Source organism: Anas platyrhynchos, chromosome 1 (assembly GCF_047663525.1).
Source record: "Anas platyrhynchos isolate ZD024472 breed Pekin duck chromosome 1, IASCAAS_PekinDuck_T2T, whole genome shotgun sequence".
NCBI classification, from domain to species: Eukaryota; Metazoa; Chordata; class Aves; order Anseriformes; family Anatidae; genus Anas; species Anas platyrhynchos.
In genome coordinates this window covers 174,462,582-174,488,617 of record NC_092587.1, presented here as the reverse complement: position 1 = coordinate 174,488,617, position 26,036 = coordinate 174,462,582, and the positions used below count along the sequence as shown (strand labels likewise).

The following is a 26,036-nucleotide window of genomic DNA, read 5'->3' as shown; positions in this document are numbered from 1 at the left end:
ATTTTAATTACAGTTATACAGATTCCCTTACAGAATGGAAAGATGTGGTCCCTCAAAAAAAAAATGGCACTGAATCTTTTGAACAACATCTGCAAACAATACAATTTCCTAGTTATGTGTCAGAGTTCTGCCAAGGCAAATGAAACATTACAATGCAGCTAACATCTGAACCAAATGACTGCATGTAAAAGACGCCTGTGCATGAGAGTCACAGAGCCATTTCAGTGTAGACAGCTGAATCTGCAGGATGTAAAACAGCATGAACTTAAGAACTCACTTTTTCTCTGAATATTTAAAATCAAAGTATATGTTTTCTGGATCTCTCAAAGGATTCCAAAAGTTATGATTTTTTTTATAGATATAGCACTGATATAAAACACTTCAATAAAAAGTTATATAATCTCTACACTATTGCTACCATTAACTTGTAGTACCATTTAGAAGGAAACCTTCAGTTATTATTTATCTAACAGATATCTGTAATCTCTGCAACTGCTTAACAATTGGACCAGTATTTATAGCTCTCTTATTAAATACAGACAAATACATAGGAAGGAAAGTAATATTTCACCGTTTAAATAAAGCCTTTAAAAATTGCAGATCCTTTTGATCCTGACATAGCACAATACCCTCTGAAACAACAGAAGTGTCCTGTGAACCTATAATTTATATGTCTGTAGATTTGTAGAAGTTATAAATTGTTGAGATGGAAATTGTTTCCTAACACTGGCTCTACCCTTTTGATAAACAACGTGTGCAGAACTTAACTATAATATTGTGGCATTATAGGCAGAGTCAGATTAGAAATTAGTAGAAACTAATTCTCAGAAAGAGTCGTTAGGCATTGGAACAGGTTGTCCAGGGAGGTTGTGGAGCCACCATCCCTAGGGTATTTAAGAAAAGGTTGAATATGGTGCTTAGGGGCATAGATTAGTGGGTAATGCTCGTAGGGGGATGGTTGGACCAGATGATCTTGGAGGCCTTTTCCAACCTTAATGATTTTATAGTTCATAAGTGGTAGCAAAAATTTCCATTAATGTCCATTTTATAGTTTGACAAAAATTATCCAACATAGTCTAGACACCTTCTCAAACCCTATTTTTTGATATGTTGTATTACATAGCATAGTTTGAAATCACTCAAGTGATTCAGCTTCCACTTAATTCTTTGAGTCAATACAATTTAAAAAATCATACATTTGAGAATGTTTCTTTCTAATTCATTTTCATTAATTTAGTGCCCCTAGTTCCACATTTTTGTCCTTTCTGAGGACTTAATGACTTAATTCCATGTGTTTTGGTAATTACACCCCTTCAGTACTTGTACATAGGCAATGTAACATATCTGTGACATACATAATTAAGGACTAAGGATCAAATTAAAAAAAAAAAAAAAGAAAAAAGTTAAATGAGAAAAAATTTCATTGATAAGAAAAGGACCATGTTAGAATTTGGCAATTCATTTTCCATGGCCTCCTAAGTCCTTCAAGCAATTAGAAAATGCTAAAAAGTACCAGAACTCAAAACAAAAGAACAGAATAAATCAACATATAAGCTTTCCTCCAAATTAGGTAATGATAAAATAAAGCAGCTATCTAAACAATAAAAATAATATTAATATGAAGAAATCTTGCATGTCTGTGAAAAGGTATGAAATATTCTACTTCAAATCAAGTAGAATAGTGATTTGTGTGAGTATTTTTTTCAAAACAGAATTAAACAATAAGGAGAAGGTCAATATGGTGGGTAAAATGTAACATAACCCACACAGAGTCACAAATCACAAGATGGTTGAAATCCAGGGATCTCTGGAGTTGTGTGTGTCCCCCTCACCCTCCTGCCTCACCGTGCCCTCTCACCTCCCCACTCAAGCAAGGACATGCCCAGTTGGTTTTTATATATCTTCAAGGATGGACATTCCATAACATCTCTGTGCAAGCTGTTCTGGTCTTAGCCACCCACACAGTAAAAAATAAAAATAAAAATAAAAATACATATAAGAATTTTCTTATGAGCAAATAGAATTTCCTGTCCTTTAATTTGTACTTATTCGTTTTTGTCTTGCCAGTAAGCACCAGTGAGAAGAGTCTTCCCCCATCTTCTTTTCTCCCATTCAGCAGGTATCCGTATACATGGATAAGGTCCCACTTGACTCTCCTTTTCCTCAGGCTGAATAGTCCCAACTCTTTCAGCCTCTCCTTATGTGTCAGATTCTTCAGTCCCTTAATCATATCTGCTACCCTTTGCTGCACTAGTTCCATCATATCTATGTCTCTCCTGTACTGGGGAGCCCAGAACTGAACCCAGAACACCAGATGTGTCTCACCAGGGCTGAGTAGAGGGCAGAGATTATCTCCCTTGACCTGCCTGCAATGCACAATGTTGAACTTCATGAAATTCATTTCTGCTAATTTCTGCAGCTCATCAAGATCCTTCTGAATGACATCACAACCATCAGATCTTTCTAGCAAACAATCCTGCAAATTTGCTGAGGGTGCACTTGGTCCCATCAGGTCATTAATGAAGAAATGAAACAGTATTGACTCCTAGGTTAGATCACTAATGATTGGATTGGATTTTTTTTTTGCTGCTGATCACATCCTTTTGAGCCTGGTGGTTCACCTTCTTTTCAGTCCACCTCACTGTCCACTTATCTAGTCCATTTTTCATCAGTGTTACTGTAAGGTTTATATGGAAGATTTGTCAAAAGCTTTGCTAAAGTCAAGACAAACAATATCATCTGTTCTTACATTATCCATTCGGATAGTAATTTTGTCACTGAGAGCTGCCAGGTTGGCTAGGCATGATTTGCCATTTGTAAATTTGTATTGACTACTCCCAAGTACCTTCTTGTCCTGAACATATTTTGAAATGCTTTTTAGGAAGATATGTTTCATCACCTTTCCAGGGATTAAGGTGAAGCTGACTGGCAGGTAGTTTCCCTAGTCTTCCTTCTTGCCATTCTTGAAGACAGGAGTAACCTTTTTTTTTTTTTTTTTTTTTGAGTGTTTTCCACATCGTTTATCACCAGGTCCCCTGTCACCTTCAACAGCTGGTCCACATATTCCCTAGTCTTTCTTTTTCTGCTAATGTGCCTGTAGAAGCATCTGACTTTGCCATACATATCCCATCTCAGATTCAGCTCCAGGTAGGTTTTGGCTGTCCTAATTCAATTCTAATTCCTGTAATCTTAGCAATGTATTCCTTTGGTATACTTACTTTCTATATTTGACATTTGTCTGGAGTTTCTTATTCACCTCTGAGGATCTCCTGCCATCTATACTCCCTTTTTGTTGGGTTCAGACATTTGGAGGAGGTAATTGAGCTTGAATGATTCAGCTCTCCTGGACCTCTGTTCTCTCTGTCATAGTTTCCTGTGGAATTCTTCAAAGTCCTTGGCCCCTAAAAAGGCCCAAGTCTGCTCTCATTATGTACAGGGTTGTGATACAGTTATTTGTCTTGCCCTTTCTTCTTGGGATACTGGACTCCACCATCCGTCTCATGATTCCTTCAGCCAAGGCTGCCTTGGCCTTCGTGTCCTTGTTCTTTGTTTGCAGGTATGAGATCCAGCAGGACATCCCATCCTCACGTCTCTGCCAGCTCCTCAATCGCCTATGTCAAGATGTTATCATAAACGTACTCCGGCAACCTCCTGGGTTGCTTGTGTGTTGCTCATTTGTCCCTACAGCAGATACTGGGGTGGTTGAAGTCCCCTACAACAGCCACAGCCTGTAACCATGTGGCTTCTCTCATTAGCTGGAAGAAGGCCTAACTTTCCTGTTTAGGCCTTCTGTACTGACACCTGTCACAATGACACCCATACTGGTCTCACCTCTAACCTTAACACATAAGGTCCTTACAGGTTCATGCAACTTCAGTCAGAGCTTTTTGCATTCCCACTGCTTTCCCACACAACAGGAAACTTTCACTCTTTGCTGTCCTTCCTAATGAGCCTGTATCCAACCACAGCAGCACTCCAGTTATGTGAACTATTCCACATCTCTGTGACCCAAGAAGATAGCAGACCAGTGACTGCACGTGGACCTCAAATTTGTCCTGTTGTTCCTTATATTGTGTGCATTAGTGTACAGGTACTTCAGAGAGGCATCTCTAAATGTATACCAAATAAACATATGAGATTTTCCCCCATAGTGCTGTTCTGTAGACACTTCATTATCTATGCATATAGACCTGGGGATGGACCACTGCTGTCATTTTGCTATTTTCCAGGTTCTTTCTGTCCCATATCACACTGTACCATTTGCTTACCAGTAGAGTCCATCACCTTTGCACCTGATTGTGGATTATCATGTCCCTCCTGCAGCATTCCTTGTTTAGAGATTTCCTCACCAAGGTTGGTCAGATTTTTTGCAAAGATGCTTTTACCCTTTTTTTTCATGTGGATTCCACCTCTTCCTGACAGTCCTTGATCCTCCAGGAGGGTACCACAGTGGTAAAAAGCAAATACCTATTGTTGATATCATCTGTGCAAAGAGCTGCTGATTCATGAGATCTGCTCATTTCCCCGCAAGTCATTCCCCTTCATTGACAGGATCAAGGATGACCTCCATGCCCTTTACAATCATGCACAGAGCAATGAAATCACTCTTGATGTAATTCAGGTCCCCCTTGTCAGCAACCTTTGTTCTCATAAGGAAGAAAGGCAAGGAGTGGTAGTCCCTGGACTGGTCAAGCCTCAAGAGCCTCTCCACAATGTCCTGGATGTGAACTCCTGGCAAGCGGTAAACTTCCGCCAAGAACAGGCCTGGTCAGAGAGATCATGGTGCCGCTGTGTGGGTCAAGTTCAGCTGACTTGAGCATTTCACTGGACACAGATCCCAACACCTTGTCTGTTACCAGGGTGCTGACCTTATTCTATCTTCAGCTCATGATTAAATGTAACTCCCAACTCCTTTTCCAGAGTTGTTATGTTGTTCATTCTGTATTAGCCTTTAATCTATAATTGCCTCTATTTAATTTCCTTTCTCTCTCCACCCCCTCCCCCCCCGCCATTATTTATCCCATTTGCCAAGATCCTTGAATCCTGCCCTTCAACAATATTCCAGATCCTCACAGCTTCAGGCTGTCATCTATCAACTAAATCATTGATGAAATATTTTAGTAGAAGTGGGCACCTAATGAAATACCAACCTCCTTCCTTCCCTTCAACCACTCATAATTGAAAGAGCACTGTCGTTTTCAGAAGTTTCACATATTTCAGAGAAATTTGTTTGCAAAAATACATTAATGTGAAATACTGTAAAAATTAAGCCGAAGAATCACATTCAAATGGAAATATCTAGTAAAAGACAGAGGGTGAAATTTCTGTGAAAACAAATGATTTACTGAGTAGTGGCTTTATTTATTTATGTTATTTTTATTAATACTATTTCTATTATGATTTTAAATGTTTAGTGTTATTTACCCAAGTGTATGTGTAATTGAGATATGAGATATAAGTGAAATGATATAACTGGTTTCTATTAACACATTGCAATATTTTATTTACAATAAACAGTATTTGATGTTACAAAATACTAATGTCCAAATCCTGATCTTAATGCCTAAATGTATAATGGTTTGTAAAAGATAAGAAAAGGGAATTCTGTTGTGTTTTTCATCACGCTCTTAAGGTGAAATGACAGAGAAAGGGAAATGTAATAGTTTCAGGTCAGATTGTATCCTTCTCCTTATACACAAAAGATAATGGCAGAGAAAAAAATAATGGAAAACAGAAGTTTTTCTGTGAGAGGATCTCATTGAAAAATCACCTTATACAATGTGATGTAATGGTAACTTTTCTTTTTTTAATTGTTTTATAATCCAGCTTAGTCCTTAGTATGTACCTTGGCAAGAGATTTAATTGAAACAACAGATGCAGGAAGTTTAAAGTTAGGATTCATCTCATCTAACTTTAACCGTCTAGAAGTCAGTTGTCTAATCAGAGTGAATTGTTTAGGTCTTCACTCTTATTAATGGAAAGAGAGAGGCATCTTTACTTCTTCCTAAAATAAGTAGGATTAATCTAAATTATTAGAGTTGCTTATCTTCTGGGATTAATCTAAATTTGTTAGAGTTGCTTATCTTTAGATTGACTACCAGGAGAATCACTATACTTCATTTGGACAGTTAAGTGGAATAAATCTTAGTTTTTGTGAAAGACAGTTGTATTTTAAAAATCAGAATAAGGCACTTCACTTTCCAAAACAAGAATCTACCACAATTAATACAGGAAAAGTCAAAGTTTGGGTATTAATTTCAAGTAAAGCCTACAAATGTGATACACTTACCAATGTGAAAAGAATAGGCTTTTCTTTTAACAGCACTTGTCTCTCCCCCCTTTCTTTATTAATGAAATGAAACTTCAAGATGTGTAGTCAGCACTGTGCCTTTCACTGAGATGCAACAAAGGCTGTATTTATCCAAAAAGAGGTTACCATATCACTTGTAAAGAAACAATAAAATATTTGTGCTTCTACCTCTAAATCAGTAGCATAGAGCTAAAATTCTACAGAGGTAGATGGCTACACTATGTTACCTTGATGCATATGCTTTCTGTTACAGTTATATTGGCTCTTTTCTTTTTCTTTCTCTCTTTCTCTCTTTCTCTCTTTCTCTCTTTCTTTCTTTCTTTCTTTCTTTCTTTTCTTTCTTTCTTTCTTTCTTTCTTTCTTTCTTTCTTTCTTTCTTTCTTTCTTTCTTTCTTTCTTTCTTTTCTTTTTTTCTTTCTGTTTTCTCAGCATTGATTATGTATTTTAAAAGTAATAACAATCATGACACATAGAAATATTATTATGCTCCAGAACTATCCTAGGAAGGAAAAAAAAAGAAAAAAAAAAAGTGAGAAGAAAATGTATGTGAAGTTATACCTAAATTCATACTTTCTTTTGATAAATACCCCCACACTTGCATAACTCAGACATTATGTAGAAGTGCATATGAAATATAATTAGGTAATAGTCCTTTTAATGTCCTTGAAATCATCCCTGGTCCTTTCTTGGAAGTTGGAGGGCAGCTTGACATTTACTTCAATTATTTACTTGTGGCATCTTGGAAAGTCTTGAGAAAAAATACTTAATAGGTAGCTCATGGTAAAAGTGACTGAACTGCAGTGCGTTGCTGTTGGTAGTATGGATCTATTTACCCAGTACTTGGTTTGAAGGGGAAAGTGGGAGCAGGAGAAAGTCTGGGAGGATTGTCTTCCTAAGATGAAGCTGCTGACATGGAGAGAATTCAAAAGGTCAGAATGGCATCAGGGGAAGTATTTGTAAGAGAGAAAAACAAAACAAACAAAACAAAAAATAGCTAGTGCAAGTGAGCCCAGAACTGTCAGACATTTACTTAAAAACAAGCAAAAAGAAATATGTCCAAGAGAAATATTTCTAGCCAGGGAAAAGAGAGAAAAATCTCTTAGATGGTTAAAGCTAGAACTGCAACACACACCACACACATCTGATATGGGCTGTGGGACTCTGAATATTTCTTTGTATTAAATTAAAAGATTAATAGGAAAGTTTTGCATATGACTGGTGGTGACTAGTAATAGTGAAAAACTGTTACTTTACATGTGAATTGACCAGGAGAACAAACTGAGATAAGGATTTCACCAGTGAATTGAATTATACAGCTGCTTCCCAGATAGTACTGCTGAGACTGAAAAATAAGGAATATAATTCCACACTGAAGTGGGGAATTTATCCTATTGATTTCACACTCTCCAGATCAAATTCCCTCAGTCTCCTTTCTCACCCCTCTCCGCTCATTTTACATTGCTATCATCTTAAATCACTCTCTCCTTGCCCAGCTTTTAATCCAGCTTCAGCCTTTCTTCTGCTTTTGTCCTTCCTTTACATTTGCCACAGCCTGCCTCCCTCCCCAGACACACCGTCTCCTTTTTCTCTCCCTGTTGTCAACCCCTACAAGCCCTATTTTGTTTTTATCACCCTTTCCCACTCCGTCTTTTCAGCGTGCTCTTTTCCCGGATGCTGCTCCAGCCATGTACCCCTGCTCTCCTCAAATACTCTCCCCTTCCTCTGCTTCCACCCGATTTCTTCTCCCCTGCCACAGTATATCTTTCTCACCAGACTCCAAAAGAGGGAGCAGTGAGACCACAGAGACAGTTTCTTTGCTCGCAGCTGCTGTGTGGGCTGGGAGGGCTGCAGGGGGAGAGCAACCCTGCGCGAGGAGTGATCAAACTCTAGGGCTGCAGGGATCCAACATCTGCAGCGCAGTCGGGTGCTGCAGCTGAAGCAGGGCCCAGCCCCCGTGGATCAGATGGAAAACTGCCAGTCTGACCTCTGTTGTTTACAGCCAAACTGGTTGTCATCCAAATCTTAAAGGTGGGCTGCATGAGGGGGAAATGTCTATGCCCACAGTTAATGGCATGTTCTTCAATCCTGTACTATTGTCTTTGCCCATCCTGGATGGCCAAGGCTTACTCTAAAACATGGGCAATAAAAAGTTGCATGGGTTTCTGGAGTGAAAGAACATCACATTGAATATTTAAGGACTTGTAAGTATAAATGAAATGACACATAACTAGAAAAGCAGCAACAGAGACAATAACAAAGACCAGGACTCCTCAGTCACCAGTTCACAGGCCATTAAAGACACCACTCACAGACAGCATTGAAGAAGGTCATCCTGAGCTTTGTAATTGATGAAAAGGGAGAAACAAGACTAGCACCAGTATTATTGGGTATTAAAACGGGCTTGTGGTATTTTGTAAACTTTTTTGTAGGATGTTCAGGAAAAGTGTCAAGGGTAGGGAAAGGGAAGTATCAGGGTGGATTGGAAAGAAACAAGCATGGGAAAATAGAGGGGAGAGGGGAAAAGGGGCCAGCTGCCTATCCTCTTACTAAATCTTTCTACAAACTTTTTTTTTTTTTTTTTTTTTCTCCTGTGCAGTCTCACTCCCTGTCCCTATAGCATGTGTGAATCCTGCAAGGTCTACATGTCAGTGGCTGGAGAGAGGGATACAGGCCATAGGACTCACACACCCATGTTACAACAACTGCAGAGGCAAAAGTGTATGTACATGCATGAGACGGCTAGTTGTTAGTAACAAGATTAGCTGGTTGGTAGGAGGAAATGTGCATCTGGGAATACTCAGGGTCTGAGACAGTGGCTAGCAAACAGGCCTAAGTATAGGTATTAGATGGACTTAGAGGCCATCCCAATACTTGAGGAGTCTGTGATTGTGGGTGTGCACGGTAATCTAGAGAGTGAAGGTACAAGTTTCACGAAAGAATATTCAACCCTGGCTCGCTGGAGTAGAAGTACAGGATTAGGCTATTAACAGTTACATTTTATGTGGGTTTTGATGATCTTGTATATGGGTGCTGATGATAAGGGCCCGCAGTGCCCCAGAGTGCACCCAGCTGGGCTGCAGCAGCCAGGGAAGGTGAATGTAGGAGTCTGCCAGGTCTGACAGCTCCAGTAGCATCCTTAAAAAAAAAAAAAAAAGAAAAAGAAAAAAAAGCTTTTCGGAAAGAAAAATAACACAAAGCTGTTTAATAATATTTAGTCTTCATCAAAAACCCAGAATGACATAATCCAAATCAAATATTTAAAATTAAGTGCAGTTATAAGCAAGGGAAGGTAAACAGTTTGAGGCAGCCTTATTATTATTATTATTATTTTCCTTCCTTGTAAGGCCTCAGAATGCAAAACAAATTAATTGTCCTGATTCAGCTGAGACTACTACGTGTACCCTGTTACACCTGTTACAGTAACAGAGCATTAAGGCACAAGATAAATGTTGATTTAAAGATTTCAGACACTCACATGGGGTAACAGCAAAAACAGATCTCAGATGAACTTTGCCTTCAATGAGCAATTCCCAGTACTTGAGTAGCAACTGAACTACCTCATGGAGGTTTCCTGATGAAGCCTTTAACCATTAGTTTCTAGAACATGAAGTTACTGTTTCTGCTAAAGTTTAGGGGAGCTACTGATGTTGTTTCTTAGGCTGACAAGGTAAATTATTCCTGAGAGGGGAAGGGAGGAATAATAACAATAAAAAAACTAGGTTATTTCTATTTCTGGAGGCAATGATGAATTAATATGTAGTGGTTTCTGCCTGGTGTTCATTGCCTTCTTTACCAAGTGGGTGGCAGGTAGATTGATAATTTGGTCCCAGCAAGGAGCATTAAAACAAGTATCATCACGCAATCCAGAAAATGAAACAAGAGGATGGGGAAAAGAGGCAGGTGAGAGAGCAGGCTTTGCTGAATCAAAGCTGTAAGAATTTTAAAATATTTTTGTACAAAAAGCCTGAGGCTGACTTTCAGGTCATGGAACAGCACTATGTATACCGTGCTATGAAGCATGTCACTTCCATACAGCTTTTATTACCGGCACTAGTTTTATGTTGAGCCAATACCTTCTTCTAACTATAAACTTTTGAGGATGCATTGCACTTACCAGATTTGATTCATTTCTTCCAAACAAGAAATGTTATCTTCTAATCTTCTGTGCTAGCAGAGAAATACCAAGAAATCTGACCCTCTTGGATTCCTTGCTTCGCCTGCCTGCTGGGCCCTACTGTTGACAAGCTTGCTTAAATTACATTTTCTTTGGTTGGGAAAGTAACGCATTGCTTATATCAGGGCTGTGACTCAAGTCCAGCACATCAGAGAAGCACAGCAGCGCTGTGAAGCAATCATAGATAAAAACAGGACGTATTTGTAAACAGGTTGTGTGAGCCTCTTGGTTTTCATTCACCTGTGGAGAGAGAATGAATGTCTTATAAATAAAGCCAAAGGGGAAGATGCTAAACATCCTGTACTTGCTTAGTAAATGTATGCATCCAAAAATGAAATTACTTGCATTTTTTTGTGTGTATTTAGCTCTATATTATTACATCAAAATCACTTTCTGGTGTAGCCTGCAAGGCAAATGGAGGGATATCACCAAAACTGAGGGCAGCCTCTAAAGCAAAATATACTTCTTTCAGCAATAAGGTCCATGGCAAATTGTCAACATATGAATATATGTGCCAGAGAAATTTTGTTATCTTGCTTGTATTACGCAGAATTAACTTCTTTTCCCTACTATATCTCTCATTCTCAGTTTCCACATCTTAGACCCTCAGGAAAACAAGGCTGAGAGAGATCTCTCTGAACTGCTTTCTGCTCCTTAATGCCCTGCTCCAAAATACCTTACAGGGAACTTGAAGCTCAGTCCTAAGTATGTTCTCTGCATGATTCATGAACTGCTTTGAGGTAGTGGATGCTCACCAGATAGTTCTGTCCTGCAGTGCAGCACCCCAAAAAAGGATCTAGGGGAAAACAATTTGTGAAGTTCCTTCATTTGCCTGGAGCTTGTCTCATTGTTACATTCATCTGGCCCATGTATTGGTCTGAGATTACAGACTATTTCCAGGGCCACTTCCAGGGCCATTTGTGACCCACGAATCTCTTCTTTAGCAGTATGGGTGGGATCACTCTCCTCTCCTGTTTCCATCTCACAGGCAGCTGTCTTGCCTAGACAGTCAGGCTCCTGCTAACAGGCACCACTGCAGAGTAATTTATTTGAGTTATTTTAGCTGGTTATCTCAGGAGGAGATGAACTGACATAGGAGGTATGTATCAAGAAAGCTGAGGCGACTGACTCAAACTAAAAACTGAGCTTTCAGCTAGTTGCAATTAAGGGAGGTGATTCTTCAAGGTTTTACCTTGTCCCAGAAGCCATCTGAGAAAAGGAAGCTTCTGGAGAAGCAGGGGACAACAAGCAAATGAACAAAAAACATTTTTTAGTGGCTGTCAAAAGACCAAACTGTAACAAGATGAATCCTTTTTTTTCTCACTCTTCTATGATGTTCTTCTACATTCTTCCTCTTCTACCTTCCTGTGGACCTCCTACATCTTTCCCGGGATCAGTAGAGGGGAATTCTTGTAATCCTTTGGTGTAGGGATATTGGTCTTTCTGCTCACAGAAAAGAGATGTTCTCACCTTAGTGTTCATTTGCACTGAATTTTGTACTGCTTTTGTTAGGGGCTGATGACGTGGGCTGCAACTGCCCCATTTTCTATTCTTCTCCTTTTGATTGGATGTAGGAGGGTTTCTCTCTGGTCAGAGCAAAATGTCTCGGTATTCCCTTATACACATTTTCTGATATGTGAAATTCTTGTTGCTGTCATCTAGTGATAAGGAGGAAATACAAATGTTACCCAAAAATCATTTTAAAAGGATCTCTGTAATAAACTTCACATCATTTTGAATACTAAAGGAATATTGCTTTTGGCTATTCTTTTTAGTGATGTACAAAAAAAAAAAAAAAAAAAAGATTGTAGCAGAGGGTTGACCAGCTCTTCATAACATAGATGATAATAATGGCCTCTTAATATTTGCATATTGCATTGTATTACAGCAGAACCTCTTCTGACAACATGTAATGTGGATATGAAAAAAAAATAAATAAATTGTGATTTAAGTGTTAGAGATTTAAATGTCAGCCTTTAGGGAAAATGTTTTTTAAAAGCTGGAGAAAGGCAACAGACCCTTAAATGAAGTGACCTCAAATGAAATTCTTTCTAGAAAAGGAAAAATAAATGTATTTTAAATGTCAAAATAAAAGAAAGGGAATTATTGTATTTAAAAATATTTTAAAGTTATCAAATAAATACAGTTATTTATTATTTTCTATTGTACAGTCTCATAGCATGTTTGTCATTTGCTGTTATATCTACGTATTGTTAGAGTGGAAAACAAATATTTCTCCCTTATAAGTATTAGTTTGATACAAGTAGATTTCCAGTAAAGTGAAAAAGGCTAGTGAGGATTATAAAACTCTGGTGGTACTCAGCTATTCCACATTAGACCACATGTAAACATTTATAGTGCCTTCTGATCCAGAGGTAGAAATTAAATGTTTTAAAAGTACTTTGCTCCTGGGTTAGTACTTACCTCATGGTCCTCAGAGGGTAGTAAATGGGCCTATTTTCAAGCTAAAAAATAGAGCTGGAATTGAGATTGTGTTTGCCTCTCAAGAGGCATGCTTCCTTTCAGCAGTGAATAGACAAGCAACAACTACTTGGTCAATGGCTATTTAAATCTGTAAGGCAGCTTTGCTAGGCTTGTCCCTTTCTATTTGTATGTGACATAGGAGGAAAGGTATTTTAGTAAATAAATAGGCAATTCCACTTGCATGCCACACTGCACTTCATAGACCTTGTCAGCGTTAAACATCTCTTAGAACTACATGTTTGAAAACGGGCTAGGAGCTTCATAAATGGAAATCTCTCAACACTTGCACACACATTTACTGTGATAACCAGCGATGGTAGACAGGAGGCTGAGACGCCTTTGCCAGAGTCCCTTTCTGACTGACAGCAAGTCTGTTGCAGCATACAAGCCACTGAAAGCAGAAAGTTGAAGGGCTGATACATGCATGGACTGCCTTTGGAACAGGAGTCTGGGTAAAATCAGAAAAATATGAAAGTGAAAGCGACATTGGAATGGTTAGAAAGAGTTGATTAAGGAATGATTAATTCACCAAAGTGGCAACAAATGTTCAAGATACCAGTTTACAGCTAGTGTTCTTCAGTAACTGAAGCAATTTGCATTTTCGCAGTTTGCTTTCATGGGACAGTATCTCCCTCTTTTCTTCAAAATCAAGCAGAAATCTTTGAAACCCCAGTAATTTTCCTAAGAAGAACTTTTCCTAGTCCAGTTCTATGCAGGGTGTTGCACCCTATGTGTTCATATACAAATATGAACACATATTTGTGTATTTTGGAGTTATTGTCTCTTTGTCAAAGATCTTATGGCAAACTGTTGGTTCCCAACATGTATCTATGTGCAATACAAAATATAACTGTGATATTAATGTTCCATAGTCACAAAGAGTGACCCGTCCTGAAGATGCAGGTATGCAGGAATCAGACTGTAGATCCCTGTGGCTTTCACTCCACTAGAGGAAGATACATGGCGTTTAGGATCTGACTTAAGTAACTATTCTTTTTCCTTGGTTAGTTTCGTTGAAGTAATGATTCAAGATGTAAAATTATCGAGATCAGTGGAGATACTAGTAAATGTCAAAAGGGATTGTGTATGATACATTTTCTGTCTCTAGGGAGACTGTAAATAAATACCAAAGGTAACACTCCAAGCCCTCCCAGAATAATATGTCTGTTTCTGTAGTATTATTTACAGCAGATAGAAGTCTGGAGACCAAATAACTGTTTTGAATGTGGACTGTGCAGACGATGGTATTTGTCAGACTCCCTCAACAGTGAACAGAGACAGAACATCCCAAGTATTCATATGACCTACTGTAGACAACTATTTTAGGCTGTGATGAATCCTGCTATGTTGCTGTTCATCTCTTCACTGCCATTTGTGGGTGCTTAGATAACTTGCTTAGACTAGTTTAACTTTTAAATGGTTGCAGATGAGTGACTTGAATCCCATCCAAAGTGAATACTGTAGACCAATTCAACAAGAATGCTCACATCAACACTTTGTTGCTAATTCTTCCACCAGATGCAGAATGAGACCTTGTTTTATGATACAGCACTTTATAGTATATTTGAGAGTACTTACAATTAGATGCCCCATAGGAAGCCTGCAAAACCTTTGCTTTGACAATATGTCTCTATCTGCATTTCTTGTCAGTTTGTCATAATTTTGCTTGCCTATAGCAGTTTATGGTCATAATAAGATATCGACACATTTAACAGCATTTGTTTAAAATTTCATAAATATCATAGGTGTCAACTCTTCTATTAAAATAGAATCAGAAACAAAAAGTATAAAAATTCAGTAAGAATTCTTAATATTTAAAAAAAAAAATAAATCAGTGTCTTAACCACTACAATGCCTCTGGTAAGGTTGGATACATATTGCTTTAGCAATCTACTATAAAATAAAATAAATAATAACATTGACTTAGGAAAAAAAAGGCAAGTAAGATTTAAAAAAAAATCCCAAACTGCAAAATTCCAAAATTTTTGAAAAGTCCTAAGACAAAAGGTTTCTAGAATTAATTAAAAAAATTGGCTGTCTTCATTTTTCCCACAGAACGTTTCAATGATGAAAAACCTCTAGAGTTGTCTAAATATTTTTCCCCTCAAAAACTAATTGTGACAAAAATATACCATTTGTATATACTGACTACTGTTTAGTACTGTTCTAAGCTAGAATCTTATGATTGTGTACAGAAATAGCTCATTAATACAATCTCTGTATGTACATAATTAGGGCTATTATAATGGTGGATTACAAAACTACAGGGATGTTTTTTCTTTTTTTCTCCCTTAGAAATCTAGATGGGTGATGACTTCCCCTGTGAAATCATTTTATAATACACTCCAGGATAAGTTCTGTCTTTCTCTATCACATAACCTAGAAGATGAAGTGATCTGCAACAGAATTTGTAACTATACTATTGATGTATCCATGCAGAGGCCGATCTTAATGACAGCAGGGTTCCTTCAAGAACATGTATGGATCATTTACTTTTACAGTTCTTTCACTTATTAGAAGCTTACAGTCATCATTACAGATGTGCTTTTGAGCAGATGCTTTCACAGTTAACACATTAGCTCCCATGTAAATGCTATCTCTTTAGTACAAATGAATTAGATTTGTCATCTAAACACAGAGAATGCCCACTGATTTAAATAGGGGCAAATACGTGCTAGCTTTTTAATCCATTTTTATAAAGAACAGATCTCTAAGAAGATCAGTTACAGAAACAATTATTTTGAAAGTTACCAGGTTTAGAAACTTGTTTCTTAACTGTTTTAAATGGCTTTTGATCTTTTTTAAAAGGCATGTCATATATTGAGGAGACCTTTGCTAATTTTCTGACAGACAAAGTTAGGGAGTATGTTTTCACAGTTGTGCCATTCCATTTAGTCATAGGACTCTGAAGCCCTATATCCTCATAGTCCATGCAAATGACTTAAGCATCATGTTATTTTCTTCATCATCATTGTTGCCTATTCTACCCAGTTCTATATCACTGTGCATAGAGGGATACAGAGTTTAGGGACCAGACAGAGAGAGAGAAAAGGCACATCTTACTCACTTGGTAAGACAGGTAGAAATAGACTTTTTTTTCAAGAAATGTAAACATCTCATATTATCTTCCAGACTGCAGTTGAGTAGAAAGAACATTCACTATGAGCATTTAAAATGATGTATTGGATGCAGTCTTGGGGTGTCAAGTCTCATGTAACACAGCCAGGGGCAGTACATTACAATAGAAAATTATCAATTTACTAATCTACAAACAAAATAAACTTACCAAAATAAAGAAATAAATGAAATGGAGGCTTCAGCTCTTTTAATCTTTTAATCAAAGGCTTAGTGGTAGAATGTTATAATGAAGACCCCACATTATCAAGTCTTTATTACTTGAACGCTAAATTCATTAGTGTTACTATGAAGTTTCATAAATTATTTAAACTAGTCTTGTCAAAATAAATGAACAAAGTACATTCTGTGATATTCTAGTTTTTTTTTTTTTTTTTTTTTTTTTTTTTCTTTAATTCTTCCCATTGTGCTTGCTTATGCGCTTGATAGTTCACAGAATTGGTTGATTCACAGTGGAGACCAGCTTCAATGCCTATTAATGTTAGTGGGAGTCTTACAACTAAGCTTGGTGGGAGTCTGAGTGGGCCCTGAGTGTCCCTGTATCAATGAAAATAAGTCATGTTCTATTGTTATCACTAATTAGCCTGCAAGCATTACAGAGCAGGGCCTGTCTTTGACTCTGTGATTGTACAGCACTTAACACAATGGGGCCTCCTTTCTGGTTGGAATATCTCCATTAATATAATAGTTCTCTTGTGAATGCAACTATTTTAAATCGCTGCTATGTGCTCAGGGTATTTTTTATTAATTACCTGCTTTTCAAAGGTTCTAATCTGTGCAAGACATTGGATAAATAAAATATGTACTATAAAATCTGTCAAGTAGCTTTTATTAAGAATTAAAACATTTTAAAAGCATTTTTAATAACAGTCAAATGGTCAAAGCAGGAAAAAAATACAACATTTGAGAGGTAATTCAATGTATTTGTTTAATACATATAAACACCCATAATTATATACATACATATGTGTTTATGTTTATGCATATGTACATGAAAGTCTTTGGGACAGATTGTATTTTGCTACTTGAACAGATGACCAGCTGGCTGTGAGCTCCACCAGAAGTGTTTTTTTTGTTGTTGTTGTTCAAACTCACCACAGCAGACACCCCAAAAAGCAAGGAGAAAAGGAGGAAATATCGCATGGCTGAAGTAGTGTAGCAATAAGCCCCTGATACTAACTAGAAAAAGAAAGTTCCTATGATAGCTTTTCTTTTAAGGAAGTATAGTTTTACACTCCTCAAAATGGTGTTCTGCCTCATAGTCACAATGGCTGGAAACAGTATGTGAATTTTATTACACGATGCCTAAATGGAAAAGCTCAACTCTGATCATTCCCACAGAACACCTGGTACTGCAAACCCTTCAATTTCCATGGGATTCTTAATCATACTTTAATCCTAAATTCTATAAATAAATAAATAAATAATAGTAATCCATCTTTCTAAATAATAATAATCTTAGAAAATATTTTAATGAAGACAACTAAATGGTATCGGTCTATGTGCATCATCTTCATTTTAGTGATGTACAGTACTCTGTTTACTTAACTTATTCTGTTTTGGAATTCCATTGGGTAATCATGCACTGAGTGTGAGTACTGAGGAAAAGGTGTTATCCTTAAATTACAATGTCTTTGCTTTGTTTCGTTGGATAAATTCCTATTAGTCTGTGCGTGCACGAGTGTGTGAGAGAGAACCTGCTAGTACTTTTCGCAGTTCTTTAGTAATCTCAGTTTCAAAGTCTCAAAAGCCTAGGTGTTTTTTGTCATCGGTAATACAGTAAGTAATGCTGTGTAAAATATCTCTATTCTTCATAGTCAACATCCTACTGATGTGAAAGGAGCATGTTCCACCTTCCTTAGGGTTAAATCCTGAACCACCTCACTGTCACTCCTACAGTGTCATAGAGCAAACACATAGCCTCTATCTAACCTGAATAAGCACTTTAGCAATGGATTAATTCACTCCTTGTCCCATTTCATGGGGGAAGTAGGACTCTGCAGTCACAAAGCAGTAGATCCAAAAGTAATTATCTCTGTGCTACAAAATGTATTTGTGGGGAGTCTCTTCATGTGTCCAGGCCTTTGGAAAATAGAATCACAGCAATATTTTTCCTGCTTTTTATTTGTGTGGCATGGTGAAGGGCCAGTTGGTTCCCAAAAGCACTGTTTCAGTTTATTTGAAGACTCATCCCTGCATTGCTACCTGCCTGGAACACTCTTATCCCAAATTGTAAGAACACAATACTTTCTCATGAAAGTTTATATTTTGCCGAAATCGATAAGTAAACCACAGAAGACTGTCATGGTGTAATGCCACATTCTGACTCAGTTTGAACACTTTTAACAGATAAATATGAAATGTCATAACAGATGTCTGTTTAAAATGCAAGGGCTCTGTTTGTGAATCTTATGTAAGGTTCAGCATCGCTTGTTCTCACAGTTGACGGTGAAGTGGGTCTGGCTTCTAGCCCAGGTCTCTCACACAATGATTAACCTGAGACTACATGGCACCATCTGGTACTGTCTCAGGTAGGAAACATATATAAATGACTGAACAGTTATGCTTTTCTCTCTGTAAGCAGAGTAATATTTGACGAATGGCACCTTTTTCTTTTCCCAAGCAGAACTACCTTGAATTATATCACATACAGATAAAGCCTACACTCAGCACTAAACTGTCTCACAAAACCCTGCCTTTCCTTCCTGACTTTTTAATACCCCTTCTTTGTCTCTTTCTTTCCCTTCCTTTCTCCCTCACCTCCACCCTTCTTTCTTTCCTCTTTTCCTTTCTCCTTTTTTCCTTCTTTTGATATGTCTTGCACTTTCACTCCATCATTCCTGAGCAGTGATCTTGAGAAATTGGCTTGATTAAAATGGAGACCTTGATCTACCACATTTCCTATTTGTTATTGTTGTTTTCATATTTATTTATTTATTTATTGGCTGGAGAAGTCCTTCAGTAGGTGCTTTTGTTAAGGCAATACATGAAGTAAATAACAAGCTCAGAAAGATTTCCAGGGCTGACACAGTGGCATCACCCCCACTTCAATCAGTTACACAGAAAATCCTGGCTCTTGGGAAATGCCTCATGGCCAGTTTAAATGAATGTTCACTCAAGGGAAGAGTACAAAGGGAGCAGAGGGAAATGGAAATGAAAAGGATCATGGGCTTCCATCTTCCTCATCTCTCTCTCTTTATCTCTCTCCGATAGTCATATGTTTCAGTGGCTTATGACCAGGAGGATACAGTCCTCTCAGGTCACTGCCCTTCAGTATTTTAAAAACCAAAAGCTGAGCCTCTCACCCTCTTTTATGTTTCTAATGAGCCTGTTTCAGGATGCCGCTTCAAAATAATAAAGTGTGAAAGATGAAAAAACTAAAAATGTGAAATATTTCATATATATATGCTATATTTCTTACATATATTTCATATATATAATGCTTCTGTTTCACTGAAGCATTACATTATATATATTTGAGGTTTCCTAGACTCAAGATGTAGCCTACTTATCCTTAGATGTTGACATCATGGGAAAACAAAACAAAACAAAATAAACAAAAAAAACTGAAACATTTACAGAGGTATAAGAGATTAAAGAAATTATGAAAACGAGCAAGACGATGGAATTAAGAACAGGCAGATGTAGTCTGGAAAGCATGAAAAAATTCCCCATGCTGATATGTCTGATACTACAACACTCCAAAGGGAAGTTGTAAATGAACCATCAACACTTAAGAAATACTATAATGATCAATTCTTCAATGACAGTGACATGAACTAGGGAGCCCAACAGGGCTTTTCCATCATTGGCTTCCATTATTCTATGGTAAAATTAGAAGGCAAATAAGCAGAACAGTTCATGACAGCCTTATCTTTTATTGCCAGTAGGAGAATGCTTACTGTTACCCAAGCTAATCATACTGCAATATAACTTCAACATTTTCTATTGGATATTATTATAGGTACATATCACTTTAACATAGTGCTTTCATTTTGAACCCATCATGGTGCTGTAACAGTTTTCTAGAAAAACACGTTAAATTTAAAGGGGGAAAAATGAGTGGGAGGTATAGTACTCAATTATATCTACTGTGGCTTCTGTTTTGGGGGTTTTATCGTTAGACTTGTTTTTCATTACTAGTTCACAATAGGAGCTGGGATTTACTTTGTGCGTGTATGTCATTTTAGTTTAAGAGTCTCCAGGGTTGTTTTTTTTTTCTTTTTTTTTCTTTTTTTTTAAGCATTCAGCTTTTCATATACTGTGGTATTTATTTTGCTTGCCTGTTTTTCTGTATTTTTTAATTTCATTGAAATTAATTGTTACTTAGATCAACGATTTTCAAGTGTCAATATACTGATGGGATGCTGGGGAAAAAAATAGTTTTCAGTGGAGTTTCATGAAATGTGGAGAGACATACTATATGCAAAACGTCACTATTAAAACAACTTCATTTGAGGTGTTAAAAAGTGACATAACTTTCACATGTGATACTAGAAATCAGGTACACATACAGAGAAAAAATAATGCTCTTCACATTGCTTGTTACATTTGTGGGGGCAAATGGATGACGTTATGGGGTAAAAGATACCATTCTCTTGACTGCTGCTGATTTTGATGAAGAAATTTCTCTGAAGTGCCAGAAGTTCTTACTTAAAACAGAAGTTCTTTTCCATCAAGGAATCCATCTACCGCTCAGAATACAGATCCAGCTAGCAACAAGACATGTGTCTCTGTAGGGATTTAAAATCATTTAGAGACTAGATATCCTGCCTCAAAAAGAGATATATTAATACATACATATGGTTGGCCAAAATCCAAGGTTGGCAGATTGAGGGGCAGAGCACTGAGGTGTTCAAAAATATGAGCTCAGAACTGTAGTTATAACTCTTCTTCCAGACGTACACACATATTACGCCTACATCAGATTTGTCAAGGAGTAAGAAAAGCCTGTGGATTTCTCTGGGCCTCAGAGAATATTATTTCTACCTGAGAACTAAATTTTAGTCTCTCAGTATTTCAGTAGAGAAGTTTACTATGAAAGAACAGTAAAATAACTTTTCCTGTTAAAATGGATGCAGTAGTATATAATATGTAAATGACATAAGATCTGAAGGCTCCATTTTAGGGCCGGTACTTTTCAATATTTTTATAAACGATCTGGATGTAGGAATAGAAGGCATTTTGAGCAAGTTTGCTGATGACACCAAACTTGGAGGAGTTGTGGACTCGAATGAGGGAGGAAAGGCCTTGCAGAGGGATCTGGATAGGTTGGAGAGCTGGGCGATCGCCAACCGCATGAAGTTCAATAAGAGCAAGTGCCGGGTCCTGCACCTGGGACGGGGAAACCCTGGCTGCACGTACAGACTGGGCGATGAGACGCTGGAGAGCAGCCTAGAAGAGAGGGATCTGGGGGTCGTGGTAGACAGCAAGTTGAATATGAGCCGGCAGTGTGCCCTGGCAGCCAGGAGGGCCAACCGTGTCCTGGGGTGCATCAAGCACGGCATCGCTAGTAGGTCAAGGGAGGTGATTGTCCCGCTCTACTCTGCGCTGGTGAGGCCTCACCTCGAGTACTGTGTGCAGTTCTGGGCACCACAGTATAAAAAGGACATGAAACTGTTGGAGAGTGTCCAGAGGAGGGCTACGAAGATGGTGAAAGGCCTGGAGGGGAAGACGTACGAGGAACGGCTGAGGGCACTGGGCCTGTTCAGCCTGGAGAAGAGGAGGCTGAGGGGAGACCTCATCGCAGTCTACAACTTCCTCGTAAGGGGGTGTCGAGAGGCAGGAGACCTTTTCTCCATTAACACCAGCGACAGGACCCGCGGGAATGGAGTTAAGCTGAGGCAGGGGAAGTTTAGGCTGGACATCAGGAAGGGGTTCTTCACAGAGAGAGTGGTTGCACACTGGAACAGGCTCCCCAGGGAAGTGGTCACTGCACCGAGCCTGACTGAATTTAAGAAGAGATTGGACTGTGCACTTAGTCACATGGTCTGAACTTGGGTAGACCTGTGCGCTGTCAAGAGTTGGACTTGATGATCCTTAAGGGTCCCTTCCAACTCAGGATATTCTATGATTCTATGATTCTATGTTTTATTTTATCTTCTGCTAAATTTCTGTCTCCTACAAAAGTATGCCAAAGTGTGTATGCCTGTTGGCTTTGTTAAACCATAAACAAAGGGATAACATGAAATTCAACTATTTTTAACTGCAATATAGTACCAGTAGATCTTAATTTCATTTAGATAAATATCAGATTAAAGATATGTCCAAAAGATACATCTATTTCTATGACATCCTTGTTCACCTGGCAATGAATCACCAGTGGATAATGTGAAGGTAACTAAAGGAAACTTCATCTAACTGTAAACAAGCTATGACCTCTGCTTAATAATCTTTAGGTTGTAACCTGAGGATTTTGACTTCTCTCCATTACCTGAGGAAACCTCTTTTGATGAGTAGCTTCAGTGGCCGGTAAATCTGTATCCTCTGAAGCAGTATATGGAAACAAAACAGCTTGTACTACCTGTACAAAATGAGAGTTTACACCAACCGTCTGAACTGCATTAAAAATGATATACACTTCTTATTAACGCCAGTATCTGATACTTTTAATCAATAATTTCAACTAAAAAGTTCATAATGATACCTTATTCTTTTAAAACTGAAGAATGTTCTATTTTGTTCAAAACAGAAAAGGAAGCAAGTTTGTGTTAAGGATTTGATTTAGATGAGAAAGATAGAATCAAATATTAGTTTAATTTCCATTTATTTCTATTGACTTATGTCACATGTAGCTACATATACTACTGATAAATAATGCAATTTGAACACAGTCTTTCTTGTTGTTGTTACTGGTGAAAGAACTATGCCATCAGAAATTATTGAGGTACATAATTAAACAGTGATAATTTGTAGAGATGATAATGAAGAGTGAATCAGCATCTGAGAGCATTGCAGCACCTCTTCTTCCCATAGTCCTGTGAATATCTGAGCCTTTGGTGGGTCAAGGCTCAGAAGTGGAATGCTAAGAGTGTGGGGACAGAAAGAGGCACCACAGCCTGGCTTCATCTTTTATTTATCCAAAATCTGCCTAGAGAGGTCTCAGAACTATAATGGAAAGAACTAAAGAACTAAATGGAATGCTGGGGAGGCAAAGGTCATTACAAAGGTGTAGTGGAGTTGGGTACTAGTACTGCACACAAAACTGTCCGGTCAGAACTGTAGTTATCATATTATGGACATAGTAGTAAGTCTAATAGTGTTGGCATTATTTAGCCCTGAATTATAAATATATATATATATATAATAACATATATATATTTAAAACTGTAATATTACCAAGCGAACACATTTATGTAAATATATATACACGTTATATATACGCAGATTTGTGGTATATATATATATACACACATTCGTGGGTAAAGTTGAATATTTGTTGATATACTCACCATATATATATACACACAAATATGAAAACATACTCCTTTAAGTGGGAAAAATAGGCCTGATATCTATATCAAATAGGAGCATTTCTCACTATGCATAGCCATAGCCAGTTTTTTGATACGATGGGATGGGAATAGAAGTGAAGGGTTATATAGCTGTGATCCATAGCCCTGTATTGTCTCTGTAGTGACAGAATAGCAGTGTATCACAGCATGTTAAAAATCTTACAATGTGCAGAGAGCATTTGAAGAAAACATCAGCTCAGTCTTTCTTTTCAAATGTTACTACTTACAGAAAGTCACCAGTATGATAAGAATTTAAAATCCTATTAGGCAATTCAGATTTTTTTTTCCTGTAATTTGACATGAAAGTCTTTTTGTTAGTGACTTTCATATTGTATTAGCTGTAAAGAGGGAACGAAGCAGTAGTTTCTGGCTGCTAGCCAAGTCTGAGATGCAGTCCTACCACAATAAATTCCAGAATGAATGGCAGCACTATGCAAATGAGCTACGAACTCAGATGAGCAGACGTGGCATACACAAGCTGATATGAAAGTGCAACGTTAACCTCTGATTTCTGCTATGAAAGAATTGCTTAAAATTTGCGGGGCAGAGCATTGGCTCAGAGTTGTTTTTTTATCCTTTAGTCTCGCACGCAGACACAAATGCTTCTTTAGAAGGTTGGACAATGTCTGTTCTACCTTATTAAGGATCATTCTTACATAAATCCTCTTCCCAATTCATGGATATAATTTCATCTTCCCATTGTAATTTGCTTCAGGAGGCTTACTGTCTAATATTTCTATTTTCTTAGAGACCTCAAATATTTAGCAGAGCAGCATATCTCAACACCTCTCAATCCCTTTTTGTATGTGGAAAGAGAATAAAATTTGCATTTTTCTAAATTAGGCTTCAGAATGAGGTCTTTTTAAGAGGTAAATGGAAGGAGAGAATCAAAAGATTATGAGTCTACTTAGTACACCTATCTAGAGAGAGACCTAACTAGAATAGAAAATCCATATCTAATTAAATTGAAAATTGTAAGGTGAATTATAAATGGGGAAAAAAAAAAAAAGATTAATGTGTACATTGTGTACATTTACACATCTAATGTTTAACGAAAACATCTGGTCTTCTAGGGATGGTGTCTATTTTCCTTTTATATTGGTATGTGGATTGCAACATGGATAAAAGCTCTCCCCCCCTACAGTCTGCAACAGAAATTCAAAGTTTAAATGACATAATGAACAAATTTACACAATACAGTTGTGGTGTCACTAAACCTTAGCATAAAATTATACTACTTAAAGTCAGAAGAGCTCAGAGGAGACAGCAGCCAGAATTTATCCACAAATCAAGGTACTTTAAAGATAGTGTTATGAATGCATGATATAGGCCAAGTATTGCAAAACTATTTCTTCTGCTTTGTCTGCTTTCAGAAATAACAGATTTAAAATAGCACTATACAGTGAAGAATTAAAGAAGTATGCACACATAAACAGATTTCCCAAATCCTGTTTTTTTATGGCGTTTGAACTTATTTTCTAGTTGACTGTAAAATGGACTTGGGATATTACCTTAGTATCCTGTTTAAATCAACTTCTTGCATAGATTTGAGTATTTGTTGCCAATGATTGAAAATGCTTACCTGGACTTAGTAGGTGTGCATCCTATCCACGGTTTTCCAAGTAACTAACTTAGCGAGCTGCAAGTTGTTTTCAAGGTTTTCACCTCAGTGACCCCGTTTCTGAGTTGAGAATGAGGTTTCTTTTTGAAGATAACAGTTTATATGAAGATATATGGCTGAAAATTACAACAGAAAAACTGGATATAGATATATGAGCTTTGAGTGAAATAGACTATTAGAAATGAGAAAGAATAATAATAAATAAATAAATAAATAAATAAAGTCATTATACTACCAGGAGAAATCAGTGATTGGTTTGGGTTAAATTCTGGTTGGTCTCTGAGCTTTATGAATTAACACCTACAAGACCTGAGCATGTATCTTAAACAATGTAATTAAGAGCCACATGGTCTAAACTGTTGCTTACAATATTACTATTTTTTAACACAAAAACACATACATATTTATATGTATATGCTAGAGGTAGCAAAAAATAGCTGTAAAATATAAAGCTAAATAGACATGCATGGAAGTAGGGAAAATACATGCAAGAAAGGGCTCACATCTCAAAATAAAACTGAACTTTTTTCAAAGCACTTTAATATATATATATATTATTTTCCAAGATACATAACTTCAAAGCCTTCAGTAAAAATGTAGATAAATAGATTATTTTTATGCTGCTGAAGTGACTCATCATTTCAACAACACTTGTGATATTTTTATGGATTTCCCCCTCAAATTACTTGAGTTCTGTCTTATAAAAGATATGTTCCTTTTATCTACATTATTTTTATCTTCTCCCTGAACAGAAAAAATCTAGTTTATAATCATCTCCAGTACATTGTTTGATGTCAT

General features: G+C 37.3%; 2 long non-coding RNA genes across 3 annotated transcripts in view; one reads left to right on the top strand and one right to left on the bottom strand.

The window, feature by feature from the left end:
- Nucleotides 1-26,036, top strand: part of LOC110353431 (uncharacterized) — a 72,517-nt gene that overhangs the window by 528 nt on the left and 45,953 nt on the right. The window lies entirely within an intron of this gene.
- On the bottom strand, nucleotides 20,308-25,355 carry LOC140001492 (uncharacterized). The gene is made up of 3 exons (XR_011806733.1): nucleotides 25,200-25,355; nucleotides 22,537-22,626; nucleotides 20,308-20,836 (listed from the first exon to the last, which is right to left on the bottom strand). It is a non-coding gene; the product is annotated as an uncharacterized lncRNA (long non-coding RNA).